This window comes from Staurois parvus, unplaced genomic scaffold (assembly GCF_062004578.1).
Source record: "Staurois parvus isolate SC_StPar_1 unplaced genomic scaffold, SC_StPar_1.0 ptg002827l, whole genome shotgun sequence".
NCBI lineage: Eukaryota > Metazoa > Chordata > Amphibia > Anura > Ranidae > Staurois > Staurois parvus.
The window spans coordinates 79,471-93,310 of record NW_028320623.1 but is presented as its reverse complement, the minus strand read 5'-3'; positions in this window follow the sequence as shown (position 1 = coordinate 93,310).

Here is a 13,840-nt window from a genome sequence, read left to right as displayed (position 1 = left end):
CTCTCTTCTTTGCTCTCATCTCTCCTCTCCATTTTGTGCTCCTCTTTCCTCTCCTCTGCTCTATCCTCTCCTCTTTCCTCTCGTCTCTCCTCTCCTCTGCTCTCCTCTTTCCTCTCTTTTTTTTTCCCTCTCCACTCCTCTCCTCTTTCCTTTCCTCTCTTTTTTTGCCTCTCCACTCCTCTCCTCTTTCCTTTCCTCTTTGCTCTCCTCTCCTCTCTGCTCCTTCGTCCCCTCTGTCCTCTTCTCTCTCTTCTCCTCTTCTCATTCCTCTATTCCCCTATTTCCTCTCCTCTTCCCTCTGCTCTTTCCTCTCTTCCCCCTCTGCTCTCCTCTCTCCTCTTTCCTCTCCTTTTTTCCTCACCACTCCTCTTCTCTTTCCTCTACAGTCCTCTCCTCTTTCCTCTCCTCTTTCCTCTTTCCTCTCCTCTTTCCTCTCATCTCTGCTCTCCTCTCCTCTCCATTTTCCGCTCCTGTCTTCTCTCCTCCCCACTTTCCTCCCATCTCTCCTCTCCTCTTCTTTGCTCTCCTCTTTTCCTCTCCTTTCCTCCCCTTTTCTTTTCTTTTTCCTCTTTTTATCTCCCTTCCTTCCTAGATATTTTCCAGCACACGGGCAATTTCCTGTCCAGTTATCCCCGATATCAGAAATTGCCAGTTGTCACCTGGAAGGCTCATTCAGCCCAGTGTGTGGTGTGGGGACCTCCATATATATACAGTTGGGTATATCAGTATCACTTCTTCAGGGCACCTCTTTCCTTTCTGGCCTGCTGGGGCCCTTTAATTGAAGGGGCGAGTCAATGGACAATATGGGAGAGGAGGGCGCGCAGCGGATGGTGCCACTGATGAATGTTATTAGGGCCATGCAGGTTCTGCCGCTTCCCAGCAAAGGTCACCTGATACAAGGATTAAGTGTCACTTTGCTTTGTACCAGAGAACACAGGAGCCATTGTCCGGAGCCAGAAACGCAGAGCTCCGCCCCCTGACTGCACACATTGGAATCTGTGTTCCAACTGGACTCCCGAAATCACAGAGCCAGCATGGCCAGGCGAGGTGTGCCGAGGTGGGCGCCGTCACCAAGGGGCCGCTATACAGGGGCAGTTCTTGGGAATCTACTGACTGTCATCAGCACTTTTCCCAGTTATTATTATTATTATACAGGACTTATATAGCGCCAACAGTATGCGCAGCGCTTTACAATTTACTCACTCACCCTCCAGAGGAATTCCCCCACTTCCTAACCAGACCATTTTTTGCATTACGGCACTGCATTCCTTTAACTGACAATTGCGCGGTCATGCAATGCTGCCCCCAAAATAAATTTACGTCCTTTTTTTCCCATGAATAGAGCTTTCTTTCGGTGGTATTTGATCGCCTTGTTTTTTGAGAAAAAAAAGCAATATTTTTGACTTTTTGCTATTCAACATGTCCAGTAAAAAAATTTTTATAAATCAAATTTCGTTATCAATTTAGGCCAAAATGTATTCTGCTCCGTGTCTTTGCTGAAAAAAATCCCAATATGTGTAAATTAATTGGTTTGCGTGAAAGTTAGAGCGTTTACAAATGGCGGGATAGATACTGGGATTTTTTTTTCTCATTTTTACTAGTAATGGCGGCGATCAGCGACTTATAGCGGGACTGCAGGACTGTGGTGGGCATTTTGACACTGGGAGGGAACTGACTCATGTTAACCCCTTCCTGCTCAGTGACATTAGTACAGTGTCGGGGCTTTTTATTAGCACTGATCAGTGTATTGGTGTCACTGGGGATGTCAGTGACACCAATACAGTGATCAGTACTATTAAAAAAGCACTGACACTGTACTGTCACTGGGCAAGAAGGGGTTAACATGAGGGACGATCAAAGGGTTAACTGTGTGCTGGGAGTGTTTTACTATGGGGCGGGGGGGGGGGTGCTTCACTGTAATCACACTGGTCAGGATGGCTGTGCTGTGCAGTGTGCCCGAGCTGACAGGGAGGAGAACTGTTAGTAAACAAACCAATTCTCCTCCCCGCCAGAGATGCTCGGTTACCACCGGGCACCGGTGAGTAAGTATGGGCCGGGGCCCAGTGATTGACAGGTGCACCCGCGAATGGTGGCACGGGTAGGGCACACACGGAAATGTAAAATCACGTATATATATATATATGTGATTTTGCGCACCGCGCCACCCTGTAGCAGTATTTCTCCTATAGGGCGGACGGGAAGTGGTTAAAGGGAGACAATACAATCAAAACAAAAGGATTAGGAGGGCCCTGACCATAAGAGCTGACAATCTAACAGGGTGGGGCAAGTGGTACAAAAGGTTATATCTGTGGGGGGTGAACTGATGGAAGTGATAAATGTCTATTCGGAGGCGCGATAGGCTTCCCTGAAGGGATGAGTTTTCAGGGATCGCCTAAAGGAAGCCAGAGTAGGGGATAGCCGGACAGGTTGAGGTAGAGAGTTCCAGAGGATGGGAGAGGCTTTGGCAAAGTCCTGGAGTCGAGCATCAGAGGAGGAGACAAGGGAGCCTGAGAGGAGCGGAGAGGACGGTTTGGGTGATATTTGGAGACCAGGTTGGTGATGTACCTCGGGGCAGAGTTGTGGATGGCTTTGCTTGTTGTTCAAAGTTTGAATTTAATTCGCTGGTCAATCAGAAGCCAGTGGAGGGATTGGCAGAGAGGGGTGGAGGACACTGAGTGGAGGCCAGTGGAGGGATTGGCAGAGAGGGTGGAGGACACTGAGTGGAGGTCAGTGGAGGGATTGGCAGAGAGGGGTGGAGGACACTGAGTGGAGGTCAGTGCAGGGATTGGCAGAGAGGGGTGGAGGACACTGAGTGGAGGTCAGTGGAGGGATTGGCAGAGAGGGGTGGAGGACACTGAGTGGAGGTCAGTGGAGGGATTGGCAGGGGGGGGGCAGACATTGAGTGGAGGCCAGTGGAGAGATTGGCAGAGAGGGATGGAGGACACTGAGTGGAGGTCAGTGGAGGGATTGGCGGGGGGGGGGGGGCAGACATTGAGTGGAGGCCAGTGGAGGGATTGGCAGAGAGGGGTGGAGGTTACTGAATGGGGGCCAGTGCAGGGATTGGCAGAGAGGGGTGGAGGACACTGAGTGGAGGTCAGTGGAGGGATTGGCAGAGAGGGTGGAGGACACTGAGTGGAGGTCAGTGGAGGGATTGACAGAGAGGGGTGGAGGACACTGAGTGGAGGTCAGTGGAGGGAGGAGACATTGAGTGGAGGCCAGTGGAGAGATTGGCAGAGAGGGATGGAGGACACTGAGTGGAGGTCAGTGGAGGGATTGGCGGGGGGGGGGGGGGGCAGACATTGAGTGGAGGCCAGTGGAGGGCTTGGCAGAGAGAGGGGGGGGCAGACATTGAGTGGAGGCCAGTGGAGGGATTGGCAGAGAGGAGTGGAGGACACTGAGTGGAGGCCAGTGGAGGGATTGTCAGAGAGGGGTGGAGGGCACTGAGTGGAGGTCAGTGGAGGGATTGGCAGAGAGGGGTGGAGGACACTGAGTGGAGGCCAGTGGAGGGATTGGCAGAGAGGGGTGGAGGGCACTGAGTGGAGGCCAGTGGAGGGATTGGCAGAGAGGGTGGAGGACACTGAGTGGAGGTCAGTGGAGGGATTGGCAGAGAGGGGTGGAGGGCACTGAGTGGAGGACAGTGTAGGGATTGGCAGAGAGGGGTGGAGGACACTGAGTGGAGGTCAGTGGAGGGAGGAGACATTGAGTGGAGGCCAGTGGAGAGATTGGCAGAGAGGGATGGAGGACACTGAGTGGAGGTCAGTGGAGGGATTGGCGGGGGGGGGGGGGGGGCAGACATTGAGTGGAGGCCAGTGGAGGGATTGGCAGAGAGGGGTGGAGGTTACTGAATGGGGGCCAGTGCAGGGATTGGCAGAGAGGGGTGGAGGACACTGAATGGAGGTCAGTGGAGGGATTGGCAGAGAGGGGTGGAGGACACTGAGTGGAGGTCAGTGGAGGGATTGGCAGAGAGGGGTGGAGGGCACTGAGTGGAGGACAGTGGAGGGATTGACAGAGAGGGGTGGAGGACACTGAGTGGAGGTCAGTGGAGGGATTGGCAGGGGGGGGCAGACATTGAGTGGAGGCCAGTGGAGGGATTGACAGAGAGGGATGGAGGACACTGAGTGGAGGTCAGTGGAGGGATTGGTGGGGTGGGGCAGACATTGAGTGGAGGCCAGTGGAGGGATTGGCAGAGAGGGGTGGAGGTTACTGAATGGGGGCCAGTGGAGGGATTGGCAGAGAGGGGTGGAGGACACTGAGTGGAGGTCAGTGGAGGGATTGGCAGAGAGGGGTGGAGGACACTGAGTGGAGGTCAGTGGAGGGATTGGCAGAGAGGGGTGGAGGACACTGAGTGGAGGCCAGTGGAGGGCTTGGCAGAGAGAGGGGGGGGCAGACATTGAGTTGAGGCCAGTGGAGGGATTGGCAGAGAGGAGTGGAGGACACTGAGTGGAGGCCAGTGGAGGGATTGTCAGAGAGGGGTGGAGGGCACTGAGTGGAGGCCAGTGGAGGGATTGGCATAGAGGGGTGGAGGACACTGAGTGGAGGCCAGTGGAGGGATTGGCAGAGAGGGGTGGAGGACACTTAGCGATTAGTAAGGTGGACGATCCTGGCAGCAGCATTCATGATAGACTGAAGAGGGGACAGCCTGCGGAGAAGGATGCCTATGAGGAGGGAGTTGCAGACTACAGGATGTATCCTTCCCATGTTGTGGAGGTGATGCGAGGGGGAGGTGATCTGTAGGCCTTTCTTGGGGCAACAACACTGCTGCCCCACAGACGCAGCACAAAGAGCGTTGTCACTCCAGGACCAATGGCAGGATCACCAGATGGAAAATAAAGGTAACAAGTAAAAGAAAAAATGAAAAAAGAAAACGAATGCAGTCACCACATCTAAGGGCCACTAAGCTGCAATATATTTTTGTTCTTGGGTTCAAATACGCTTTAAAGAGGACCTGTCTGCCCCGTACTTCTCACATATTACACACCAGGATGCTCGGGTCATCACAGAAAATCCCTGCCATAGAAGTACGTAGTGTCCGGGTCTATGTAACAACGATCCCGGCACTCACCACAGTTATGTTCAGTATATGCGGGCCCCAAACCCGGAGGGCCCTGGTGCAGCTGACCGGAGAGTGAACCACATCGCACCACAAGCCACGGTAATATATTACCGCGCATTGTTCAAGCAGCAGACTAAGGAGCTCATCTCTCGGTCACTTTACTGTATCCTCCTATCAGCATGCAACACAACAGGATGGCTCCTTGTGCTGCTTCCCCCTCCCCAAGTCTGAGCTCGGCTGTACAGGGGATTGGAAGGGGCTCAGATCAGGTCACAGTCCGGTACTTACACTGGTTACATACAATTTAAAAAAAGATGTATTCATGAATATAGAGCGGTTTGGTAAAGGGGGGATTATCATGTGGGGTTGTTATTCAGGGGTTGGGCTTGGCCCCCTAGTTCCAGTGAAGGGAACTCTTAAGGTGACATTTTGGACAATTTCATGCTCCCAACTTTGTGGGAAGAGTTTGGGGATGGCCCCTTCCTGTTCCAACATGACTGCCCACCAGTGCACAAAGCAAGGTCCATAGACATGGAGGAGCCAGTTTGGGGTGGAGGAACTTGACTGTCCTGCACAGAGTCCTGACCTCAACCCCATAGAACACCTTTGGGATGAATTAGAGCGGAGACTGCGAGCCAGGCCTCCTCCCCCGACATCAGTGCCTGACCTGACAAATGTGCTTCTGGAAGAATGGTCCAACCTTCCCATAGACACCCTCCTAAACCTTGTGGGCGGCCTTCCCAGAAGAGTTGAAGCTGTTATAGCTGCAAAGGGCGGGGCCAACTCAATATTGAACGCTACGGACTACGACTGGGGGGTCATTAAAGTTCATGTGTGTGGAAAGGGCGGGGCCAACTCAATACTGAACCCTACGGACTACGACTGGGGGGCCATTAAAGGTCATGTGTGTGGAAAGGGCGGGGCCAACTCAATATTGAACCCTACGGACTACGACTGGGGGGTCATTAAAGTTCATGTGTGTGGAAAGGGCGGGGCCAACTCAATATTGAACCCTACGGACTACGACTGGGGGGCCATTAAAGGTCATGTGTGTGGAAAGGCCGACCAATACTTTTGGCAATATAGTGCATATCGGACATTTGAAGGGTTGCAAGCTTTAACCCACAAAATCATGTGCAACGCACCAGAAACCACGGGGTGAATGGACTGCTAAGCCGTAACACACATTGATATAGACAAAGATGTATCTAGAAGAACTCGTTGCCGTGGCGGCACATTCCCTGTTAGAGATCTAGAAGTGCCAAGGAAAGGAATGTGATGTTTGTCCGCAGAGGTCAGCCATGCACATCCAGAAGGTGGAATGATCACCTAATGAGTAAAGCTTTCCTGGTTAATGATAAGCCCAGATAGGAAGGTGAGAGGACAAGGACGCCAACACAGGGACCTCATGTCAGGAGAGCCAACACAGGGACCTCATATCAGGAGAGCCACACAGGGACCTCATGTCAGGAGAGCCAACACAGGGACCTCATGTCAGGAGAGCCAACACAGGGACCTCATGTCAGGAGAGCCACACAGGGACCTCATGTCAGGAGAGCCACACAGGGACCTCATGTCAGGAGAGCCACACAGGGACCTCATGTCAGGAGAGCTCATGTCAGAAGAGCCACACAGGGACTTCATGTCAGGAGAGCCACACAGGGACCTCATGTCAGGAGAGCCAACACAGGGACCTCATGTCAGGAGAGCCAACACAGGGACCTCATGTCAGGAGAGCCACACAGGGACCTCATGTCAGGAGAGCCACACAGGGACCTCATGTCAGGAGAGCTCATGTCAGAAGAGCCACACAGGGACCTCATGTCAGGAGAGCCACACAGGGACTTCATGTCAGGAGAGCCACACAGGGACCTCATGTCAGGAGAGCCACACAGGGACCTCATGTCAGGAGAGCCACACAGGGACTTCATGTCAGGAGAGCCAACACAAGGACCTCATGTCAGGAGAGCCACACAGGGACCTCATGTCAGGAGAGCCAACACAGGGACGTCAAGTCAGGAGAGCCAACACAGGGACCTCATGTCAGGAGAGCCAATACAGGGACCTCATGTCAGGAGAGCCACACAGGGACCTCATGTCAGGAGAGCCAACACAGGGACCTCATGTCAGGAGAGCCACACAGGGACATCATGTCAGGAGAGCCACACAGGGACCTCATGTCAGGAGAGCCACACAGGGACATCATGTCAGGAGAGCCACACAGAGACCTCATGTCAGGAAAGTCAACACAGGGACCTCATGTCAGGAGAGGCAACACAGGGACCTCATGTCAGGAGAGCCAACACAGGGACCTCATGTCAGGAGAGCCACACAGAGACCTCATGTCAGAAGAGGCACACAGAGACCTCATGTCAGAAGAGGCACACAGAGACCTCATGTCAGAAGAGGCACACAGAGACCTCATGTCAGAAGAGCCACACAGAGACCTCATGTCAGGAGAACCAACACAGAGACCTCATGTCAGGAGAGCCAACACAGAGACCTCATGTCTGGAGAGCCACACAGGGACCTCATGTCAGGAGAGCCACACAGGGACCTCATGTCAGGAGAGCCACACAGGGACCTCATGTCAGGAGAGGCAACACAGGGACCTCATGTTAGGAGAGCCAACACAGGGACGTCAAGTCAGGAGAGCCAACACAGGGACCTCATGTCAGGAGAGCCAATACAGGGACCTCATGTCAGGAGAGCCACACAGGGACCTCATGTCAGGAGAGCCAACACAGGGACCTCATGTCAGGAGAGCCACACAGAGACCTCATGTCAGGAGAGCTCATGTCAGGAAAGCCAACACAGGGACCTCATGTCAGGAAAGGCAACACAGGGACCTCATGTCAGGAGAGCCACACAGGGACATCATGTCAGGAGAGCCACACAGAGACCTCATGTCAGGAAAGTCAACACAGGGACCTCATGTCAGGAGAGGCAACACAGGGACCTCATGTCAGGAGAGCCAACACAGGGACCTCATGTCAGGAGAGCCACACAGAGACCTCATGTCAGAAGAGGCACACAGAGCCCTCATGTCAGAAGAGCCACACAGAGACCTCATGTCAGGAGAGCCAACACAGAGACCTCATGTCAGGAGAGCCAACACAGAGACCTCATGTCAGGAGAGCCAACACAGAGACCTCATGTCAGGAGAGCCACACAGGGACCTCATGTCAGGAGAGCCACACAGGGACCTCATGTCAGGAGAGGCAACACAGGGACCTCATGTTAGGAGAGGCAACACAGGGACCTCATGTCACCGAGCCGAAGGGCCAAAACACGCCTTTCCATTGCAGGGCATTTGCGGTAACACACCCATTACTATGCCATTCATTTTGATTGGCACCCAAACACACTAAAGCCGGCCATAGATGGATCCAATTCAGCAGCAACTGGCTCACATTTGATCCATCTATGGACAGGCTGATTATACTGAAGATGATCCATTGATTGACTTTCATACCATCAGCCTGTCAGATTTTTGTCATGCAATCATGTGCATGCTATAGCCACCAGCAATAATCATTATGTATAGCTGTTGGCAGTAATCATTATGTATAGACACAGGCAGTAAACATAGTTACATAGTTAGTCTGGCTGAAAAAAGACAAAAGTCCATCCAGTTCAACCATTAAAAAAAAAAAAGTTATAATCCTGCACCCACAGTGGATCCAGAGGAAGGAAAAAACCCAGCAAAGCACGATCCAATCTGCTCCTGCAGGGGAAAGATTCCTTCCTGATCCCCCGTGAGGCAATCAGATATTCCCTGGATCAACTTTACATATAAATGTTAGTATCCAGTTATATTCTGTGTATCCAAGAAAGAATCCAGGACTTTCCTGCAGCAATCCCCCCTTATGTAATATACATGGAGATCATATCCCCCCTTATGTATTATACATGGAGATCATATCCCCCTTATGTATTATACATGGAGATCATATCCCCCCTTATGTATTATACATGGTGATCATATCCCCCCTTATGTATTATACATGGAGATCATATCCCCCCTTATGTATTATACATGGTGATCATATCCCCCCTTATGTATTATACATGGTGATCATATCCCCCCTTATGTATTATACATGGAGATCATATCCCCCCTTATGTATTATACATGGAGATCATATCCCCCCTTATGTAATATACATGGAGATCATATCCCCCCTTATGTATTATACATGGAGATCATATCCCCCCTTATGTATTATACATGGAGATCATATCCCCCCTTATGTATTATACATGGTGATCATATCCCCCCTTATGTATTATACATGGAGATCATATCCCCCCTTATGTATTATACATGGTGATCATATCCCCCCTTATGTATTATACATGGTGATCATATCCCCCCTTATGTATTATACATGGTGATCATATCCCCCCCTTATGTATTATACATGGAGATCATATCCCCCCTTATGTATTATACATGGAGATCATATCCCCCCTTATGTATTATACATGGAGATCATATCCCCCCTTATGTATTATAAATGGAGATCATAACCCCCCCTTATGTATCATACATGGAGATCATATCCCCCTTATGTATTATACATGGAGATCATATCCCCCCTTATGTATTATACATGGAGATCATATCCCCCTTATGTATCATACATGGTGATCATATCCCCCCTTATGTATCATACATGGAGATCATATCCCCCCTTATGTATTATACATGGAGATCATATCCCCTTTATGTATTATACATGGAGATCATATCCCCCCTTATGTATTATACATGGAGATCATATCCCCTTTATGTATTATACATGGAGATCATATCCCCCCTTATGTATTATACATGGAGATCATATCCCCCTTTATGTATTATACATGGAGATCAAACCCCCCCCCATGTATTATACATGGAGATCATATCCCCCCTTATGTATTATATATGGTGATCATATCCCCCCTTATGTATTATACATGGAGATCATATCCCCCCTCATGTATTATACATGGTGATCATATCCCCCCTTATGTATTATATATGGTGATCATATCCCCCCTTATGTATTATACATGGAGATCATATCCCCCCTCATGTATTATACATGGAGATCATATCCCCCCTTATGTATTATATATGGTGATCATATCCCCCCTTATGTATTATACATGGAGATCATATCCCCCTTATGTATTATACATGGTGATCATATCCCCCCTTATGTATTATACATGGTGATCATATCCCCCCCTTATGTATTATACATGGTGATCATATCCCCCCCCCTTATGTATTATACATGGTGATCATATCCCCCCTTATGTATTATACATGGAGATCATATCCCCCATTATGTATTATACATGGAGATCATATCCCCCCCTTATGTATTATACATGGAGATCATATCCCCCTTATGTATTATACATGGAGATCATACCCCCCCCCTTATGTATTATACATGGAGATCATATCCCCCCTTATTTATTATACATGGTGATCATATCCCTCCTTATGTATTATACATGGAGATCATATCCCCCCCTTATGTATTATACATGGAGGTCATTTCCCCTCTTGTGTATTATACATGGAGATCATATCCCCCTTATGTATTATACATGGAGATCATATCCCCCTTATGTATTATACATGGAGATCATATCCCCCTTATGTATTATACATGGAGATCATATCCCCCCTTATGTATTATACATGGTGATCATATCCCCCTTATGTATTATACATGGTGATCATATCCCCCCTTATGTATTATACATGGTGATCATATCCCCCCCTTATGTATTATACATGGAGATCATATCCCCCCTTATGTATTATAAATGGAGATCATAACCCCCCCTTATGTATCATACATGGAGATCATATCCCCCTTATGTATTATACATGGAGATCATATCCCCCCTTATGTATTATACATGGAGATCATATCCCCCCTTATGTATTATACATGGAGATCATATCCCCCCTTATGTATCATACATGGTGATCATATCCCCCCTTATGTATCATACATGGAGATCATATCCCCCCTTATGTATTATACATGGAGATCATATCCCCCCTTATGTATTATACATGGAGATCATATCCCCTTTATGTATTATACATGGAGATTATATCCCCCCTTATGTATTATACATGGAGATCATATCCCCCTTTATGTATTATACATGGAGATCAAACCCCCCCCATGTATTATACATGGAGATCATATCCCCCCTTATGTATTATATATGGTGATCATATCCCCCCTTATGTATTATACATGGAGATCATATTCCCCCTTATGTATTATACATGGAGATCATATCCCCCTTATGTATTATACATGGAGATCATATCCCCCCTTATGTATTATACATGGAGATCATATCCCCCCTTATGTATCATACATGGTGATCATATCCCCCCTTATGTATCATACATGGAGATCATATCCCCCGTATGTATTATACATGGAGATCATATCCCCTTTATGTATTATACATGGAGATCATATCCCCCCTTATGTATTATACATGGAGATCATATCCCCCCCCTTATGTATTATACATGGAGATCATATCCCCCCTTATGTATTATACATGGAGATCATATCCCCCCCTTATGTATTATACATGGAGATCATATCCCCCCTTATGTATTATACATGGAGATCATATCCCCCCTTATGTATTATACATGGAGATCATATCCCCTTTATGTATTATACATGGAGATCAAACCCCCCCCCCTATGTATTATACATGGAGATCATATCCCCCCTTATGTATTATATATGGTGATCATATCCCCCCTTATGTATTATACATGGAGATCATATCCCCCCTTATGTATTATACATGGAGATCATATCCCCCCTTATGTATTATACATGGTGATCATATCCCCCCTTATGTATTATACATGGTGATCATATCCCCCCCTTATGTATTATACATGGAGATCATATCCCCCTTATGTATTATACATGGAGATCATATCCCCCTTATGTATTATACATGGAGATCATATCCCCCCCTTATGTATTATACATGGAGATCATATCCCCCCTTATGTATTATACATGGAGATCATATCCCCCCTTATGTATTATACACGGAGATCATATCCCCCCCTTATGTATTATACATGGAGATCATATCCCCCCTTATGTATTATACATGGAGATCATATCCCCCCTTATGTATTATACATGGAGATCATATCCCCCCTTATGTATTATACATGGAGATCATATCCCCCCTTATGTATTATACATGGAGATCATATCCCCCCTTATGTATTATACATGGAGATCATATCCCCCCTTATGTATTATACATGGAGATCATATCCCCCCTTATGTATTATACATGGAGATCATATCCCCCTTATGTATTATACATGGAGATCATATCCCCCCTTATGTATTATACATGGAGATCATATCCCCCCTTATGTATTATACATGGAGATCATATCCCCCCTTATGTATTATACATGGTGATCATATCCCCCCTTATGTATTATACTCTGTCCAAGTATACCACGTTCACCACCAAAACGCGTGGATGTGCAGTACCACGTATTATGCTGCGTTGGGACATTTCTGTAGTATTGGACATTTTGGTGCATTGCCTGCCCATTCATTCAGATAAGCAGCTGTAGGGCCTGTTCACACTATGAGTAGTGACTGACATTTGTATCCTTAGGGTCAATGCCAGTCACCCCAAGGGCACATGGAACACAATTGTTTTCTGTCTGCCTCATTCACATCATAAGTTGTTTTCTTTTTTTTTTTTGCATTTGATGGCAGCACAGCAATCTACAGTGCAGAGACTTGAATGGAGTGGTCCTTGTTCAGGCATCATCCAAGGGTCACCATCTACTCCCTGGATCCCTGGACTGAGATTGACAGGGATTGTTGGAACCCCTCATAATGGGCACAGCGGATGTACAGACCCGGGAACTCAGCACAGGGATGGTGGGAACCCCTCATAATGGGCACAGCGGGTGTACAGACCCGGGAACTCAGCACAAGGAAGGTGGGAACCCCTCATAATGGGCACAGCAGGAGTAAAGACCCGGGAACTCAGCACAGGGATGGTGGGAACCCCTCATAATGGGCACAGCGGGTGTACAGACCCAGGAACTCAGCACAGAGATGGAGGGAACCCTTCATAATGGGCACAGCAGGTGTACAGACCCGGGGACTCAGCACAGGGATGGTGGGAACCCCTCATAATGGGCACAGCGGGTGTACAGACCCGGGAACTCAGCACAGGGATGGCGGGAACCCCTCATAAAGGGCACAGCGGGTGTACAGACCCGGGAACTCAGCACAGGGATGGCGGGAACTCTTCATAATGGGCACAGTCGGAGTACAGACCCGGGAACTCAGCACAGGGATGGTGGGAACCCCGCATAATGGGCACAGCGGGTGTACAGACCCGGGAACTCAGCACAGGGATGGCAGGAACACCTCATAATGGGCACAGCGGGTGTACAGACCCTGGAACTCAGCACAGGGATGGCGGGAACCCCTCATATTGGGCACAGCGGGTGTACAGACCCGGGAACACAGCACAGGGATGGCAGGAACACCTCATAATGGGCACAGCGGGTGTACAGACCCTGGAACTCAGCACAGGGATGGTGGGAACCCCTCATATTGGGCACAGCGGGTGTACAGACCCTGCAACTCAGCACAGGGATGGTGGGAACCCCTCATATTGGGCACAGCGGGTGTACAGACCCTGCAACTCAGCACAGGGATGGTGGGAACCCCTCAT